Source organism: Neoarius graeffei, chromosome 6 (assembly GCF_027579695.1).
Source record: "Neoarius graeffei isolate fNeoGra1 chromosome 6, fNeoGra1.pri, whole genome shotgun sequence".
NCBI classification, from domain to species: Eukaryota; Metazoa; Chordata; class Actinopteri; order Siluriformes; family Ariidae; genus Neoarius; species Neoarius graeffei.
In genome coordinates, this window is record NC_083574.1 from 3,189,722 (window position 1) to 3,204,890 (window position 15,169).

Genomic DNA, 15,169 nt, shown 5'->3' on the forward strand with positions numbered 1-15,169 from the left:
ATCTTAATTATTGTTTGTGTCACAATCAAAAACAACAACAACAACAATTTTCACCTTTAAAGTGGTCGGCATGTTGTGTAAATCAAATGGTGCTAACCCTCCAAAAATCGATTTCAATTCCAGCTTGTAATGCAACAAAACAGGACAAACACCAAGGGGGATGAATACTTTTGCAAGACACTGCATATGTTTGCATTATAAATTGATTAAAGTTCATACTTTCTGAAAAGAGATGTCCTTTAATTACATGCTAAAGAAAAGATATAAAGAAAATATATTTTTGATAAAATACTGTAAATTAAAAGTGGTGTCGAGTTCCAGAATTTAGAAACATCATAACAAAATTAGGCAGAATTAGTCTTGTTCACTTTTTTATTAGCACATCACAGATCAGAGTTTGATATAATTTTTTTTTATAAATGAAATTTATATTATCTTGTCAAGGAGCTGGATTATATATAATTTACCTGAACAGAAATATTCTGGGTTTTTTTCCACATCAAATGTGATATCGTACACTTTCTTTGCAACGTTGAACAGGAAACATGCTGAACATGCTCAATTTTTACAACATTCTCTCTCTCTCTCTCTCTCTCTCTCTCTCTCTTTCTCTGATTTGCAGCCCATGAGAGATCTTCTACCTTCTTCCAGAGTATGATTGATGATCTGTGCTTTGAAAAATGAAGTTAAATGGAATATGAGATTAGGTGTGTGGAAAGTTCCTGCCAAGGTTCAGTCATTAGACAGAAAAGCAAGCAGAGATGCTGAGAGAGAGAGAGAGAGAGAGAGAGAGAGAGAGAGAGAGCACTTTACAGTGAGTTTGAAAGATTAGAAAGCAGAAAGGTGTGAAGTTCTCTGTTTAATTAATCAGTTGTCGTTGTGATGTGAAAAATATAATCAGAGGGTCCTGACTTGCTGTATAATTATCTCGGGGTCGTGTTTCATGCACAGCCACGGCGTTTGTTAATTCTGAGTCCGGGCGTCTCAGCAGGAATAATTCCTCAATTTGTTGTTCTGTGCAGCTCATCTTTACTTTGTCATTGTCATTTTTCTTTATTAACAGGTCATTCTTCTGTCTGTGGGAAAAAAAATCCATGTCATATTAACTGTAAAACATGAATATTTTAAATATTTTACTTTTACCTTTCACTGAAAGTCGCTCACGGTAATTTGATAATAATGTATAACTGCGAGGACCTTCTCTGGGATGTGGAAATTTTAAGACATCTGTTAGTCTGTTTGTTCAGTTCAAATCAGAGCAAACTTGATCATTTGGGTTGGGTTGGGTTGGGTTGGGTTGGGTTGGGTTTGACACACAAAACGTGTCTGAGTATCTGAGGCTGAAAATGTCCTTGTAAAACAATCCTTTCACAGCTGTATGTAGAAATCACATCATCACCCAAACATGAGGAACCAGGGCTTTAAATAAAACTTTAATTCTATAAAACATCTCATGTCTTGCACACACAGTTTGATTTATTTTCTCTTTTGGTTTGTCTATAATCTCCAGACATCTCACATTTCTGCAGGACTACAGCTCAGTCCTTTTGGCTCTGTTTATCAGCTCACATCTAAAAAAAAAAAATGCACATGGCACATTTGATTCACTTCTTGCACTGAATCAACTCAGAGTTGAACCTTTATCTCAGTAGAGTTCATGTGGAAGAGAGCTGAGAGCACATCGCTCAGGATCTCGGACCTGTCAGGCGGCGGAGACAGCAACATCTGCGGTAAATGCTATTTTTTTTTTTATAATTAAAAATAAAGACAGGCAAGTGCAAGCAAATCCAAAACACAATCTCAAGGTCAGAATCCAGAATCAGGTAAAGAGTCAGGTGATGCACAGACAGGTATTCAGAGGATGAGAATATAATCAGAATCTGATTAAAGGAGAACTGAAGGTAAATTCTCATCTCATCTCATTATCTGTAGCCGCTTTATCCTGTTCTACAGGGTCGCAGGTGAGCTGGAGCCTATCCCAGCTGACTATGGGCGAAAGGCGGGGTACACCCTGGACAAGTCGCCAGGTCATCACAGGGCTGACACATAGACACAGACAACCATTCACACTCACATTCACACCTACGCTCAATTTAGAGTCACCAGGTAACCTAACCTGCATGTCTTTGGACTGTGGGGGAAACCGGAGCACCCGGAGGAAACCCACGCGGACACGGGGAGAACATGCAAACTCCGCACAGAAAGGCCCTCGCCGGCCACGGGGCTCGAACCCAGACCTTCTTGCTGTGAGGCGACAGCGCTAACCACTACACCACCGTGCCGCCCTTGGAGGCAAATTTTATTATCAAAATTCTATTTATCTCATGTTATTAAATATCAGAATGCATGTTTGATCGCTATTTTGTCGCTGCTATAGCAAGTTATGAGTGTTTGAAATATGCTCTGTAATATATCAGTCCATATGTCAAAGCAATGGGCGTAAACGAGATTCGTTGAGACCTGTGCGAGACATCGTAGGATGGAAGTAAAACGTACAGCGGAAATCAAAGTGACCAACATCTGCCAACGTTGTCAAAAGACGCACGCGGCGTCCTTCAAATGCTGACGTAATCAAGCTGGAAGTTTTCCCCGCTCCCTACTCACTGTATAGGGCACTATATAGTGGAGACGCCATTCTGTAGTGCTGTCCAAAACCTTAGTGAGGATTATGTGGGAGATGCGCTCAGTATAATATGTATTTATTATTTTGAAAACCCACCAGCCGCCTGACCTGGCACGTTTTAATTGTGCAACAGTAATGATGTAAATACCAGCGTGACGGACTCGTCCTTATCCTGTCGTCTTTCCAGCTCTTCCCTACTCCACGTTGATTCAAAGTCATATGGAATAATCTCCATGTCACGTACGTGAGGGAGGCAGATGTATGTGCAGAAGTATACAGTTTAATAAAGTGCAGAATATATATACAGTGAGACGATATATACACAGGCAAACAATCCAAAATGGCAGGCTCGATCAAAAACGAGAATACAGGCAAAAGGGTCGGTCGAGGCGCAAACAGGACATCAAAGGCTAAGCGAGGACAAGAACGAGAAACAGGCACAAGGATCATGAAACAGGAAATCAAGACGACGGGTAGAAAGGCTCGGTAATGCGTACCATCATACTTCGCAATGCAAATGCATCAGCACAGTCCTTAAATAGGCAAACACATAGTTCCTTAATTGAGCTCAGGTGCGCTTTGTTCACGGCGCGCGTGCTGGAGTCCACTTGGCACGCGTGCAGCCCGAGGTGCGCCTTCAGGTGCACGCGCCACAGCGCACAGGACTGGCACTCCATCACTGATGAAGCTGGCAAATCTCGAAATTGATCTAAATTGGAATGATATGGCGATCTGGCCGCTGTGTAAACAGTTTTCAAAATGGCAGCGCTGACACTTCACGTTTGAAGTCTCGCACAAGTCTCATGAAGATCGCGCGGACAAGCGACGCCTGCCGTGGACCAAACGAACTACATTCAACATGGCTAAAAACCGAAAAGGCTGATAAGTGTAATATAATATGCCAATACGAGTCACGATATAAGGCTAATAAAACCGAAAACGTAATTGAATAACATGCTAATTAAGAAATAAAGCAAGTTTAAAAATGACTTCATTTCTCCTTTAAAATGGCAGCAAAAGCTAATGAATGAAAAACATTTACGCACATAACATCTGGAATGCGAAACATTAAACATTAATTGCTTGATCAAGCAAACTTTCAGTCTTTTAAAGTACATACAAAGTATAAAAGCCAACACTTTACCTCAGCGTCATCGCCTACGTGATGTAGCAGTGTTTTGTATAATTAGGAAGCTTGATTTAGCATTACTAGCGTAGAGAATCTGAGTAACATAATGGCGAAAAAAAGTGGGGGGGGGGGTCACTGACTGAGCGACAGTTCTGTGGGTGGAAACAAATGTCTTATTGATAAGAGAGGGTCAGAGATCAGAAAATGGCTAGATTGAGCAGTCTGAGCTGCCAGGAAGGATATAGTAACTCATATAATCACTCTTTACAACCGTGGTGAGCAGAAAAGCATCTCAGCAACAGCAGAAAGAAGAACACATTGGGTTCCACTCCTGCAGCCCAGAACAGGGATCTTAGAATCAACAACAAGTTCCTATTAAAGTGTCCGGTGAGTGTGTATACATACACTATAAATGTCCATAAAGTGCAGATACATGACAGTGTGACATGATGTTACAACAATCGATACACAGGACAGTTCACGTGAAGGAGACCGGACAACAGAAGAGCGTTGAGTGGAAAAACGAGTCTGTAAACTGCTAAAAGAATAATAAAAGAGTCATAGTAGTGTTTAATAGCAGCATTTGTACGTAAAGTGGAGGTGTGGTGTGATTGGTAGATGTACAGTGGTAGCTGTTGGGATGTTTGAATTAGTCCAGCTGAGTGTTTGGAGGGTGTTGAGTAATCTAACTGCCTCATGGATGAAGCTGATGGTGGTAGCACAGATGCTCCAGTGCTTTCTACCACATGGCCATGAGAAGGGTGGGCGGGGTCAGGTCATCCACAATGCTGGTGGGTTTATGGATGCAGGACTTGTTGACGGAGGTGTTGATGATGATCTTCTCGGAGGTCCTCACAATTCAGTGGAAGGTCTTGCGCTCTGAAAGGATGACGTTCCCAATTCACCGTGTGAACGAAACATAATTCAACTTCCTCAGAGAAACAAAACATTGTACAGGACCCTCACAATAAGCAATGCATTAACTACTGCCTGAGCTGCTGTTAGAGAAAATTAATCAACACCTTCTGAGCAGTCGGAATGGTTAAAGAATTTGTTCTGTCTGTGAGGTCTTTTACTGACACTTTTTTTAAAAATCTGTTTTCATTTGTTTGAAAATGACGTCATGTCTCAGAGCTCATGCAGGACTTCGATGAATAAAGAATGTGGTCAGGTCAAGTCTCATTCATTCATTCATTCATTCATTATCTCTAGCCGCTTTATCCTTCTACAGGGTCACAGGCAAGCTGGAGCCTATCCCAGCTGACTACGGGCGAAAGGCGGGGTACACCCTGGACAAGTCGCCAGGTCATCACAGGGCTGACACATAGACACAGACAACCATTCACATGCACATTCACACCTACGCTCAATTTAGAGTCACCAGTTAACCTAACCTGCATGTCTTTGGACTGTGGGGGAAACCGGAGCACCCGGAGGAAACCCACGCGGACACGGGGAGAACATGCAAACTCCACACAGAAAGGCCCTCGCCGGCCACGGGGCTCGAACCCAGGACCTTCTTGCTGTGAGGCAACAGCGCTAACCACTACACCACCGTGCCGCCGCGGTCAGGTCAAGTAAGTAACTTTATTTATGTGCGACCCCAAATCAGAAAAAGTTGGGACAGTAAAACATTTCCCACTTTATAACGTTCCCGTTCCTTCTCACAGCACTTCAAAGATGTTTACGGACTGAAGACACCAAGTGATGAAGTGTTTCAGGTGTTATTTTGTCCCGTTCTTCCTGCAAACAGGTCTTAAAGTGTGTAACTGAAGAGTTCGAGGTCGTCACTGTCATATTTTTCATTTCTAAATTCTCCACACATTCTCTATTGGGGACAGAGGGGACACGCCCTCTTCTTCCACAGCCACACCTTTGTAATGTGTGCAGAATGCGGTTTTGCGTTGTCTTGTTGAAATCTCCCTGGAAAAGACGTCATCTTGAAGGCAGCAGATGTTGCTCCAAAATCTCAGTGTACTTTTCTGCATTAATGCTCCATCACAGAAGTGTAAGTTACCTTTGCCAAGGGCACTGACCCAACCCCATACCATGACACACCCTGGCTTTTGGACTTGTTCCTGGTAACAGTCTGGATGGGCCTTTTTGTCTTCACACAGCGTCCATTTCTTCCAAAAAAGACCTGGAATACTGATTCATCTGACCACAATACACATTCCCACTGTGTGATGGTCCATCCCAGATGCCGCCAAGCCCAGAGAAGTCAACGGTGCTTCTGGACACAGTTAATATAAGGCTTCCTTTTTGCACAGTAAAGTTTTAACTGGTGTTTGTGGACGTAACTCTGTATTGTAGAGCTTGAAAAAGGTTTGGCAAAGTAACCCCAGGCCCATGTGGTTCTATCAGCTGTAGATGAATGACGGTTCTTGATGTAGTGAGGGATTGGAGATCACGGGGGTTCAGATTAGGCTTGAGCCCTTTGCCCTTTGTGCACCAAAATTCCTCCAGATTCCTTGAGTCATTTAATGATATTATGCACCGTAGAGGGTCAAATATCAAATCCCTTCCTATCTTTCTTTGAGGAACATTCTTCTTAAACATTTCAACAATTTTCTCACGCATTTGTTGACAAACTGGAGATCCTCAGCCCATCTTTACTCCTCAAAGACTCGGCCTTTCCTGGATACTGATTTTGTCCCAAATCATGATTACAGTCACCTGTTAATATCACCTGTTTCATATCACATCATTGTTTAATTATTTTATCTCATTACTCGCCCTAAATTGCTCCTGTCCCAACTTTATTGGAACGTGTTGCAGGTCTGAAACACAGGAATGGATGTATATTCACAAATGAAATGAAGTTGGCCAACAAAACATAAAATCTCTTGGGTTCATTCTGTCTGTCGTGAAATACAAGTCCACTTTCCATACCATTCCAAATTTCTCTCCACACTGAGGAATAGAATCAAATAAAAGGAAACAAATTTTCATCATAAACATTGCATATGGGGCGGCACGGTGGTGTAGTGGTTAGCGCTGTCGCCTCACAGCAAGAAGGTCCTGGGTTCGAGCCCCGGGGCCGGCGAGGGCCTTTCTGTGCGGAGTTTGCATGTTCTCCCCGTGTCCGCGTGGGTTTCCTCCGGGTGCTCCGGTTTCCCCCACAGTCCAAAGACATGCAGGTTAGGTTAACTGGTGACTCTAAATTGAGCGTAGGTGTGAATGTGAGTGTGAATGGTTGTCTGTGTCTATGTGTCAGCCCTGTGATGACCTGGCGACTTGTCCAGGGTGAACCCCGCCTTTCGCCCGTAGTCAGCTGGGATAGGCTCCAGCTTGCCTGCGACCCTGTAGAAGGATAAAGCGGCTACAGATAATGAGATGAGATGAGACATTGCATATGAAAATACATCAATGAGAGTGAATAAAAATAACTGACGCCAAAGTCAAGCAAGAGATCATCCAACACAAGTGGTTTTTGGATAAAGGTTGGTCTCTAGTAACAACAAAACCAAACACACACACACACGATATCACAGGCAAAATAATTTATCATAAAGCACTACTGTAAAAAAGTCAACGTTTTAAGACGACTCTGAGAAATTTCTCCTGATGCTGATGTTCCAGTCTGTCGACTCTTTTCCATGTAGAGTTTTGCAAGCCAAAATAAATGTTTTGAATAAATTATTGATTTCACAGGCAGCCAATGAAGAGCAGGAACAACTGGAGTAATTTCCTCCTTCTGTTTCGTGTTTCTTCAGAGACGAGCAGCTGCAGAAAAACAGCGATCCGTCCGTAACAAGTAACTCGTTTGCACGACAGAGCGAGTGTGGGATCTTTTATTATTTTCACAGTGTGCATGAATTCAAGCACGTCACGCCAATTTCTTCACGTGATCTTGACTCTGAGAGGTTTTTCATACGTATATACACAAATATATTCTTTCCAGTTTGCTTCTTTCGACCGAGCTTGGTGTAAATTATAAATAACATCTCCACATGCTCATTACGTACACATTACTCTCCAAGCAACGGGAAAGTTAATTACGTTTTCTTCACCACTAAAACGTTGTGGAATCATATTTGAAACGTAATATATTGAAGCGAAGAGTCTTCTACAGTTAAGAACGCACAAGCAGCAACACGCTTTATAAACTCAATGGGAATGGAAATGTTTTCCTGATATATTTCTGTCATCGGTTATTTATCATTTTTATATTTGTACTTTATTTACTCACTGGCGCTCAGTACAAGCTGCTATTGAGGCTCTCTGTGGCTCTTTCCCTTTTTTATTTATTGAATTCTTTTATGTTTCCAGAAGAGAAATAATGAAGACTCAGACAGCAGGGGTGTCGAATGAAACATAAATCAAAATTAAAGCACAGTAAACATTCAGAAAAAAAGTGAGTCCCTTAATTACGCCACAGTGGAGCTACATTCTTTATTTTTTATTTTATCTTTTTTTTATAACAGTGTGACATGGACAGTAGTTCCAGCTGTAACATGAATGACAGCTTTATATATTAATGCACTTATCATTTCTATACGTACTCATTCACAGGGACGTGAACAGCAGACGCCCCACTGATAATAAACAAATTTAAAAAGTTTTCCGCAAAGAGAAACGTGTTTAATATAACATTTCTGGAAGGAGTCTCCAGTGTCAGCACTTTGTAACAGTCACAGGTAAAACTGGAGCTTTAGGTTTTCTCTTTTTTGTCTTCTCTTTTTTTTAGTAGTGTTTTTTTGGGGGAACAACTGTTTATCGCTGCTATAACGTAAGTGACGATAGGAACTAACTTATTTGATGTAAGTATAAACAGACAAAAAACATGCCATATGTTAAAGCTAGACGGCCTTTCGATTTCATAAAATCGGTGAAATTTAGTTCCGTCTGAAATGTGGTGATTGTGATATCTGTTTATTTCTGTAATATCTCACAAAATATCAGGCCATTCTGTGGCTGGGAAGTTATTTAATTTGAGGGGATTAAAGCAAATAATGTGCACGAAATCGCTCGCTTGGCGCAGTCAAGCAGACAGAGGAAGTCCGTGTGCGCATGCGCAGGTTTACCTTCTTCTTCTTCTTCTTTTGGGTTTTACAGCAGCTGGCATCCACAGTGTTGCATTACTGCCATCTACAGGTTTCCCTTTGAGCGTGCACTGACAGTTCCATCATTCTGTCGCTAAACGAACAGCTGATCACACCGAGGTGCTCGCTGAGCGCCCATATTATTAGTTTGGTCCTGCGTTTCCTTTCCTTCGTATAGAACATAACGTCTTTTCTTCTCGCTTTCTTTCCGTTACTGTAGTTGCTCTTTCACATTTCATTCGCACACTCACGTCCTCCATTTTTCTCTCCTGTTTCAAATTTGTATCCCACAATGCCTTGCGTGAACGGGGAAAGCCCACCACGTGATGTGATGCATGATGTAGTATCTGGTATTGGGTCATGGTGAAGCAGGAAAAAATAGCGGAGAATTTAGGGACGTGGAGATAAATTCATTAATTGTTCTATTAAAAAAAACGAATACAATTGGAAGTCTGTGATTTGAATTCAGTAGCTTTCAGTCACTAAACAAAAATAATTAGGTGTCGGGGGAAATTCTTTTTATGACCTACACTTGAAAAATCTGAAAGGCAGTCTAGCTTTAATAAATGAAAATTTGTAATCATTGGAAAACTGTGATTTGTGAAACTGGCGAGATCAGGATCACACCAGTGACACAGCAATTATTCCTACAACGTCATTGGATTTATTCTTGCACCGCCTCTGGACTAATTCCCACGTCATCAGCGATGAGCTTCAGGAGATAAGAGCCTCAGCCCGGATGGAGCGGACTGACCGAGCCCTGGAACTGAAGGACGTTTCCTGCCAGTGATCTTGACTACGGCACAGAGGAGAGAGACAACCAGGATGAAAACCACAGGCCTGATCAGTGTGAGCAAGAGGAGGGTGACGAGTGTGAGATGTTTTTGAGGACCCTGTCCCCTTTAGGGAACCGGACCCCATCCCCTTTGACGATCCCCTCTCCTTTATGGACCCTTACGAATACCCCATCCTCCTTTTGTACCAGTCCACTTTGAGGACCCCATCTCCATTATGGGCACCAACCCCCTCGTGCCAGCAGTCCCCTGTATGGATCCCTACGAATACCCCATCCACCTTACGGAACCTGTCCCCCTTGTGGAGCCTGCCTCCTTTTGGGAACCGGACCCCGTCCCCTTTGAGGACCCCGTGCAGGAAGCTTCAGGAAGTGCTGTTACAGGAAAGTAATCCACAATGAGGTGAAGCAAAGTGATTGCTACAACACCAAAGTTGATTATTTCCGAGAACGGCACGTCTTGAAGTGCTTGATTGTTTTATTCCTTACTTCCAGCGACACAAAAAAGCGCTCGTCATTTTGGGTTTTATAAAAATAAATGCTTCAGCTCGTTGTTCTTATTCCTCCTCCAGGTTTCCGGGTTTTTAACCCAAAGAAACGTCAGAAGGATATTGGAAAGTCAAAATGCACTCTCATTCTCATTCTCTTTACCGAAGTACAGACAGTTAAAGCAGGATCAGTTTTTATGGAGCTAACCATCTGCAGAAATGAGAGCGCGCTCGCCCTCGGGCAGCCATGTGGCATTTCTGTAGGATGCACGAATTACTTTGCTTTCGTAGTCATAAATAATATCAGATGTCATACGTGTCAATTTTGTAACCTGCGCAGTAAGACGGGTCATTTTAATTTGTTTATCAGTGTTACTTCAGGCAACGTGATCCATCATGTCGGGGAAGGAACAGGAAGATGAGCAGGTTTGTCATTTAGAGCATTTTTTTCTGTTATGTTTCTTATCCATTATGTTTGTATGACAGATCTGTGATGTACAAATTGCTGGCTGGTGTGTGTGTGTTGTGTGTGTGTGTGTTAAAATGGAGGCCAGATACATTTAGAGCTCCTCAGATGAATAGTGTTCTGATAGAAGGAAAGTCAACATGACTAGCACGTGACAACAGCGACCCCTAGAGTTTTCATAAAACAATTTTAAAGATATATAAAAATCTAAACTATGAGTTCTAGCGCCCTCTACTGTTTAAACATGAATACTAAAAAATTGTGGCAAAAATGTTCCTCAATAATTAATTGAAGTAAACAATAATATTTTTAAATAGTTGGTTTTTTAATCAAACCATATAAAAATAGAACTGGATTATAGTAAAACAAAATAATAATAATAATAATAATAATAATAATAATAATGCGACTTTTATTGTCAGGTCTCCTTTCTTAATTGCTGTCAGTTTGCGCATGCGCATAAAAACAACCGTTATTTTTAACCACCCGTAATCCGAAAAGGTTACGCCTCCTTCTCGAGCTTCCTTAATTTTGATTGGACAATGCGGTCCCGCTTTCCGAGCTAGGATTGGCTGATCCAATCAGAGGCTGCTTGAAAACATGGCCGCCATATTGAATTGAGTCAGACGCGTTAACGGAGCCGCCATTTTAGAAAGGTAAACCGTCTCATTGACTTGTATTGAATTTATGTCAAAATAAGACAATTTTAAAAATCTGGAATAGCTGTTATTGTTTTTCCCCCTTCAGGTGAGATTCTGATATCACAAGTGCTTTCACTTTATATATTATTTTACAGTTTATCACTTACAATATTCAGAAATTTCTAAACAAATGTCAAAAAGCATTTTTGTCATAATCAGTTCAACAGAAAATCATATTTCTGCACAGACTTGTATTGTCTTAAAGCTGCTTCTGATCCTCCACAGAAAGAGCCAACTTTATGAGTTGGAAGTAAGTTGGATGCCCTGGAGTATATTTCTCCATTATTCACTTTTATTTTTCGGAAGAAAGAGAAAAGAAGTTTATTTTGCCCAACAGGAACATAACGAGAAACAGAGGATGAACATCAGCTGGGGAATATTTCCCCTGCATTGAATTCCATCCATCCATCCATATTCCTGCTCCAGGTTTTTCCCATCTGGATGAAAGTCAGCCATAAAAACAAGCTGACGCAACATCTGTGATTAGTTAAAATCTCTATGGAAGCAATGCACATATCAGCAGCCTTCATGACGTTTTTACTGACACGTCCCCGCCTCGTAACCTCATCGGAGAATGAGTTTCTGCTGAGTAATTACAACATTGTGGCATCATTCATGTTGATTGACATCTCTCAGAGGTAGCATGAAATGAACATGAAAGTGTGGTGATATAATAGTAATTTTGATAATTGCTCCCCCTTCCTCCCAAGTGCCTTGTGGTTAATGTAAAACGTGTATATAAAAAAAACTTCTCAAAGCTAACTAGTAACAGTTATGGGTGTACAACATATAACAACTATAATTACAACATTAAACAGTAACACAATTATCTGCGTTATCTACATGAAAGCTAAGAATCACAGTATTACGATTAACACCATCTGTCAGTCAACAGTATCGTTCGCTCCCATTGGTTGTCACCTCAAAGTGTGAGATTAGTTCAACTCAGCACCCGCCTACTTCGCATCGCCAATGGTTATTTCACCAATCATTGCTACAAGTCACAGAATTTCATGGTCTCTGGTCACCACATCACTTTCATTTCATTTGTTTATTATACAGGAAAAGATTAAAAGTAACATTTCGGTTGCAGTTAAAACTGGTTTACAGCAGGTTAACGTTCTGCAGCACATAAAAGACAAAGATCACATCACAATACAATCGACAAAAATCACATTGACGATACAAACAAAACATAATTAAGGACATCAACAGAAATTAAAACAATACAGACAGCTACATACATAGAAATAAAAGGGAGATGATTGAAGCAATATTTTTAAAAAAACCCTGACCACTGCTAATCTCTTCCTGTGTGTACGCAACTTAAGTCGCACTGTAATCATGAATACACTGAGTGCAGAATTATTAGGCAAGTGAGTATTTTGACCACAACATCCTTTTAATGCATGTTGTCCCACTCCAAGCTGTTTAGGCTTGAAAGTCTACTACCAATTAAGTATATCAGGTGCTGTGCATCTGTGTAATGAGAGGGGGTGTGGTCTAATGACATCAACACCCTATATCAGGTGTGCATAATTATTAGGCAACCTCTTTTCCTCTGGCAAAATGGGTCAGAAGAGAGATCTGATAGACTTTGAAAAGTATAAAATTGTGAGATGTCTTGCAGACGGATGCAGCACTCTTGAAATTGCGAAGATGTTGAAACGTGATCACCGAACAATCAAGCGTTTCATTGCAAATAGTCAACAGGGTCGAAAGAAGCGTGCGGGGGAAAAAAAGGCGCAAAATAACTGCACATGATCTGCGGAAAATCAAGCGTGAAGCTAACAAGCAGCCATTAGCATCCAGTTCTGCCATATTCCAGAGTTGCAACATTCCTGGAGTGTCAAAGAGTACAAGGTGTGCAATACTGAGGGACATGGGCAAGGTAAGGAAGGCTGAAAAACGACCACCACTGAGTAAGGCACACAAGATAAAACGTCAAGACTGGGCCAAGAAATATCTTAAGACTGATTTTTCTAAGGTGCTGTGGTCTGATGAGATGAGAGTGACTCTTGATGGGCCAGATGGATGGGCCTGTGGCTGGATCAGTAATGGGCACAGAGCTCCACTCCGACTCGGACGCCAGCAAGGTGGAGGTGGAGTACTGCTATGGGCTGGTATCATCAAAGACGAGCTTGTTGGACCTTTTCGAGTTGAGGATGGACTCAAACTCAACTCCCAGACCTACTGCCAGTTCCTGGAAGAAACCTTCTTCAAGCAGTGGTATAGGAAAAAGTCAGCATCTTTCAAGAAGAACATGATTTTCATGCAGGATAACGCTCCATCTCATGCATCCAAATACTCCACTGCGTGGCTAGCCAGTAAAGGTCTGAAAGGTGAAAAAAATAATGACATGGCCCCCTTGTTCACCTGATCTAAACCCCATAGAGAACCTGTGGTCCATTATAAAACGTGAGGTCTACAAAGAGGGAAAACAGTACACCTCTCTGAACAGCGTCTGGGAGGCCGTGGTTGCTGCTGCACACAATGTTGGTCGTGAACAGATAAAGAAATTGACAGAATCTATGGATGGAAGGCTTTTGAGTGTCCTCATGAAGAAGGGTGGCTATATTGGTCACTGATTTGTTTTTGTTTTGTGTTTGAATGTCAGATATGTTTATTTGCAAATCTGGAGTTGTCATATCAGTGAACCTGGTGAAAATAAATAAGTGAAATGGCTACACATTTGGTTTTTATTAAGTTGCCTAATAATTCTGCACAGTGAAAGTTACCTGAACACGTACATATTCTCCTAAAATGGCCAAAACTAAAAACACCCCACTCTAACTTCCATACATATTCAGCTTTGATATTTATGAGTCTTTTTGTTTGATTGAGAACATAGTTGTTGTTCAATAATAAAACTAATCCTCAAAAATACAACTTGCCTAATAATTCTGCACTCCGTGTATAGTAAAAAAATACATAGTCGTACATAATGTTTCCAGAGAAATGTTCTAATGAGGTTGTAGGAGGTGAAATAATTAAGTAATCAAAATTCAACTACAAAAACAACACGTTCAAAACAGGGCCGTAGCCAGCATTTTAAAATCACTGAGGTCCGTGATGCGCAAAGTGCGCGTGGAAAAATTTTCGACATATTTAAATGAGAGGGGTGAATTACACGTCACACAAGAGATCTCATCTCATTATCTGTAGCCGCTTTATCCTGTTCTACAGGGTCGCAGGCAAGCTGGAGCCTATCCCAGCTGACTACGGGCGAAAGGCGGGGTTCACCCTGGACAAGTCGCCAGGTCATCGCAGGGCTGACACATAGACACAGACAACCATTCACACTCACACCTACGCTCAATTTAGAGTCACCAGTTAACCTAACCTGCATGTCTTTGGACTGTGGGGGAAACCGGAGCACCCGGAGGAAACCCACGCGGAGAACATGCAAACTCCGCACAGAAAGGCCCTCGCCGGCCACGGGGCTCGAACCCGGACCTTCTTGCTGTGAGGTGACAGCGCTAACCACTACACCACCGTGCCACCCACACAAGAGATCTGAATATCACCAGTTTTGAAAAAAAAAATCACGTATGTGGCAAGAGTAAGTATAATTTAAGCTTGTTTAATGGTTTGATCTGGCCCAAGCAATGAGGACAAAACTGCACGGCTTCAAAAATGTAAATTTAACAGCTTGATGAAAGTGCGCTGATGGTTACCATGAAAAACGGTTAGGGCGGCACGGTGGTGTAGTGGTTAGCACGGTCGCCTCACAGCAAGAAGGTTCCGGGTTCAAACCCAGCGGCCGGCAAGGGCCTTTCTGTGTAGAGTTTGCATGTTCTTTCTGGGTTTGCTCCGGTTTCCCCCACAATCCAAAGACATGCAGTTAGGATGACCTTGGGCTGAGGTGCCCTTGAGCGAGGTACCGAACCCCTGACTGCTCCCTGGGCGCTCTGGTGTGGCTGC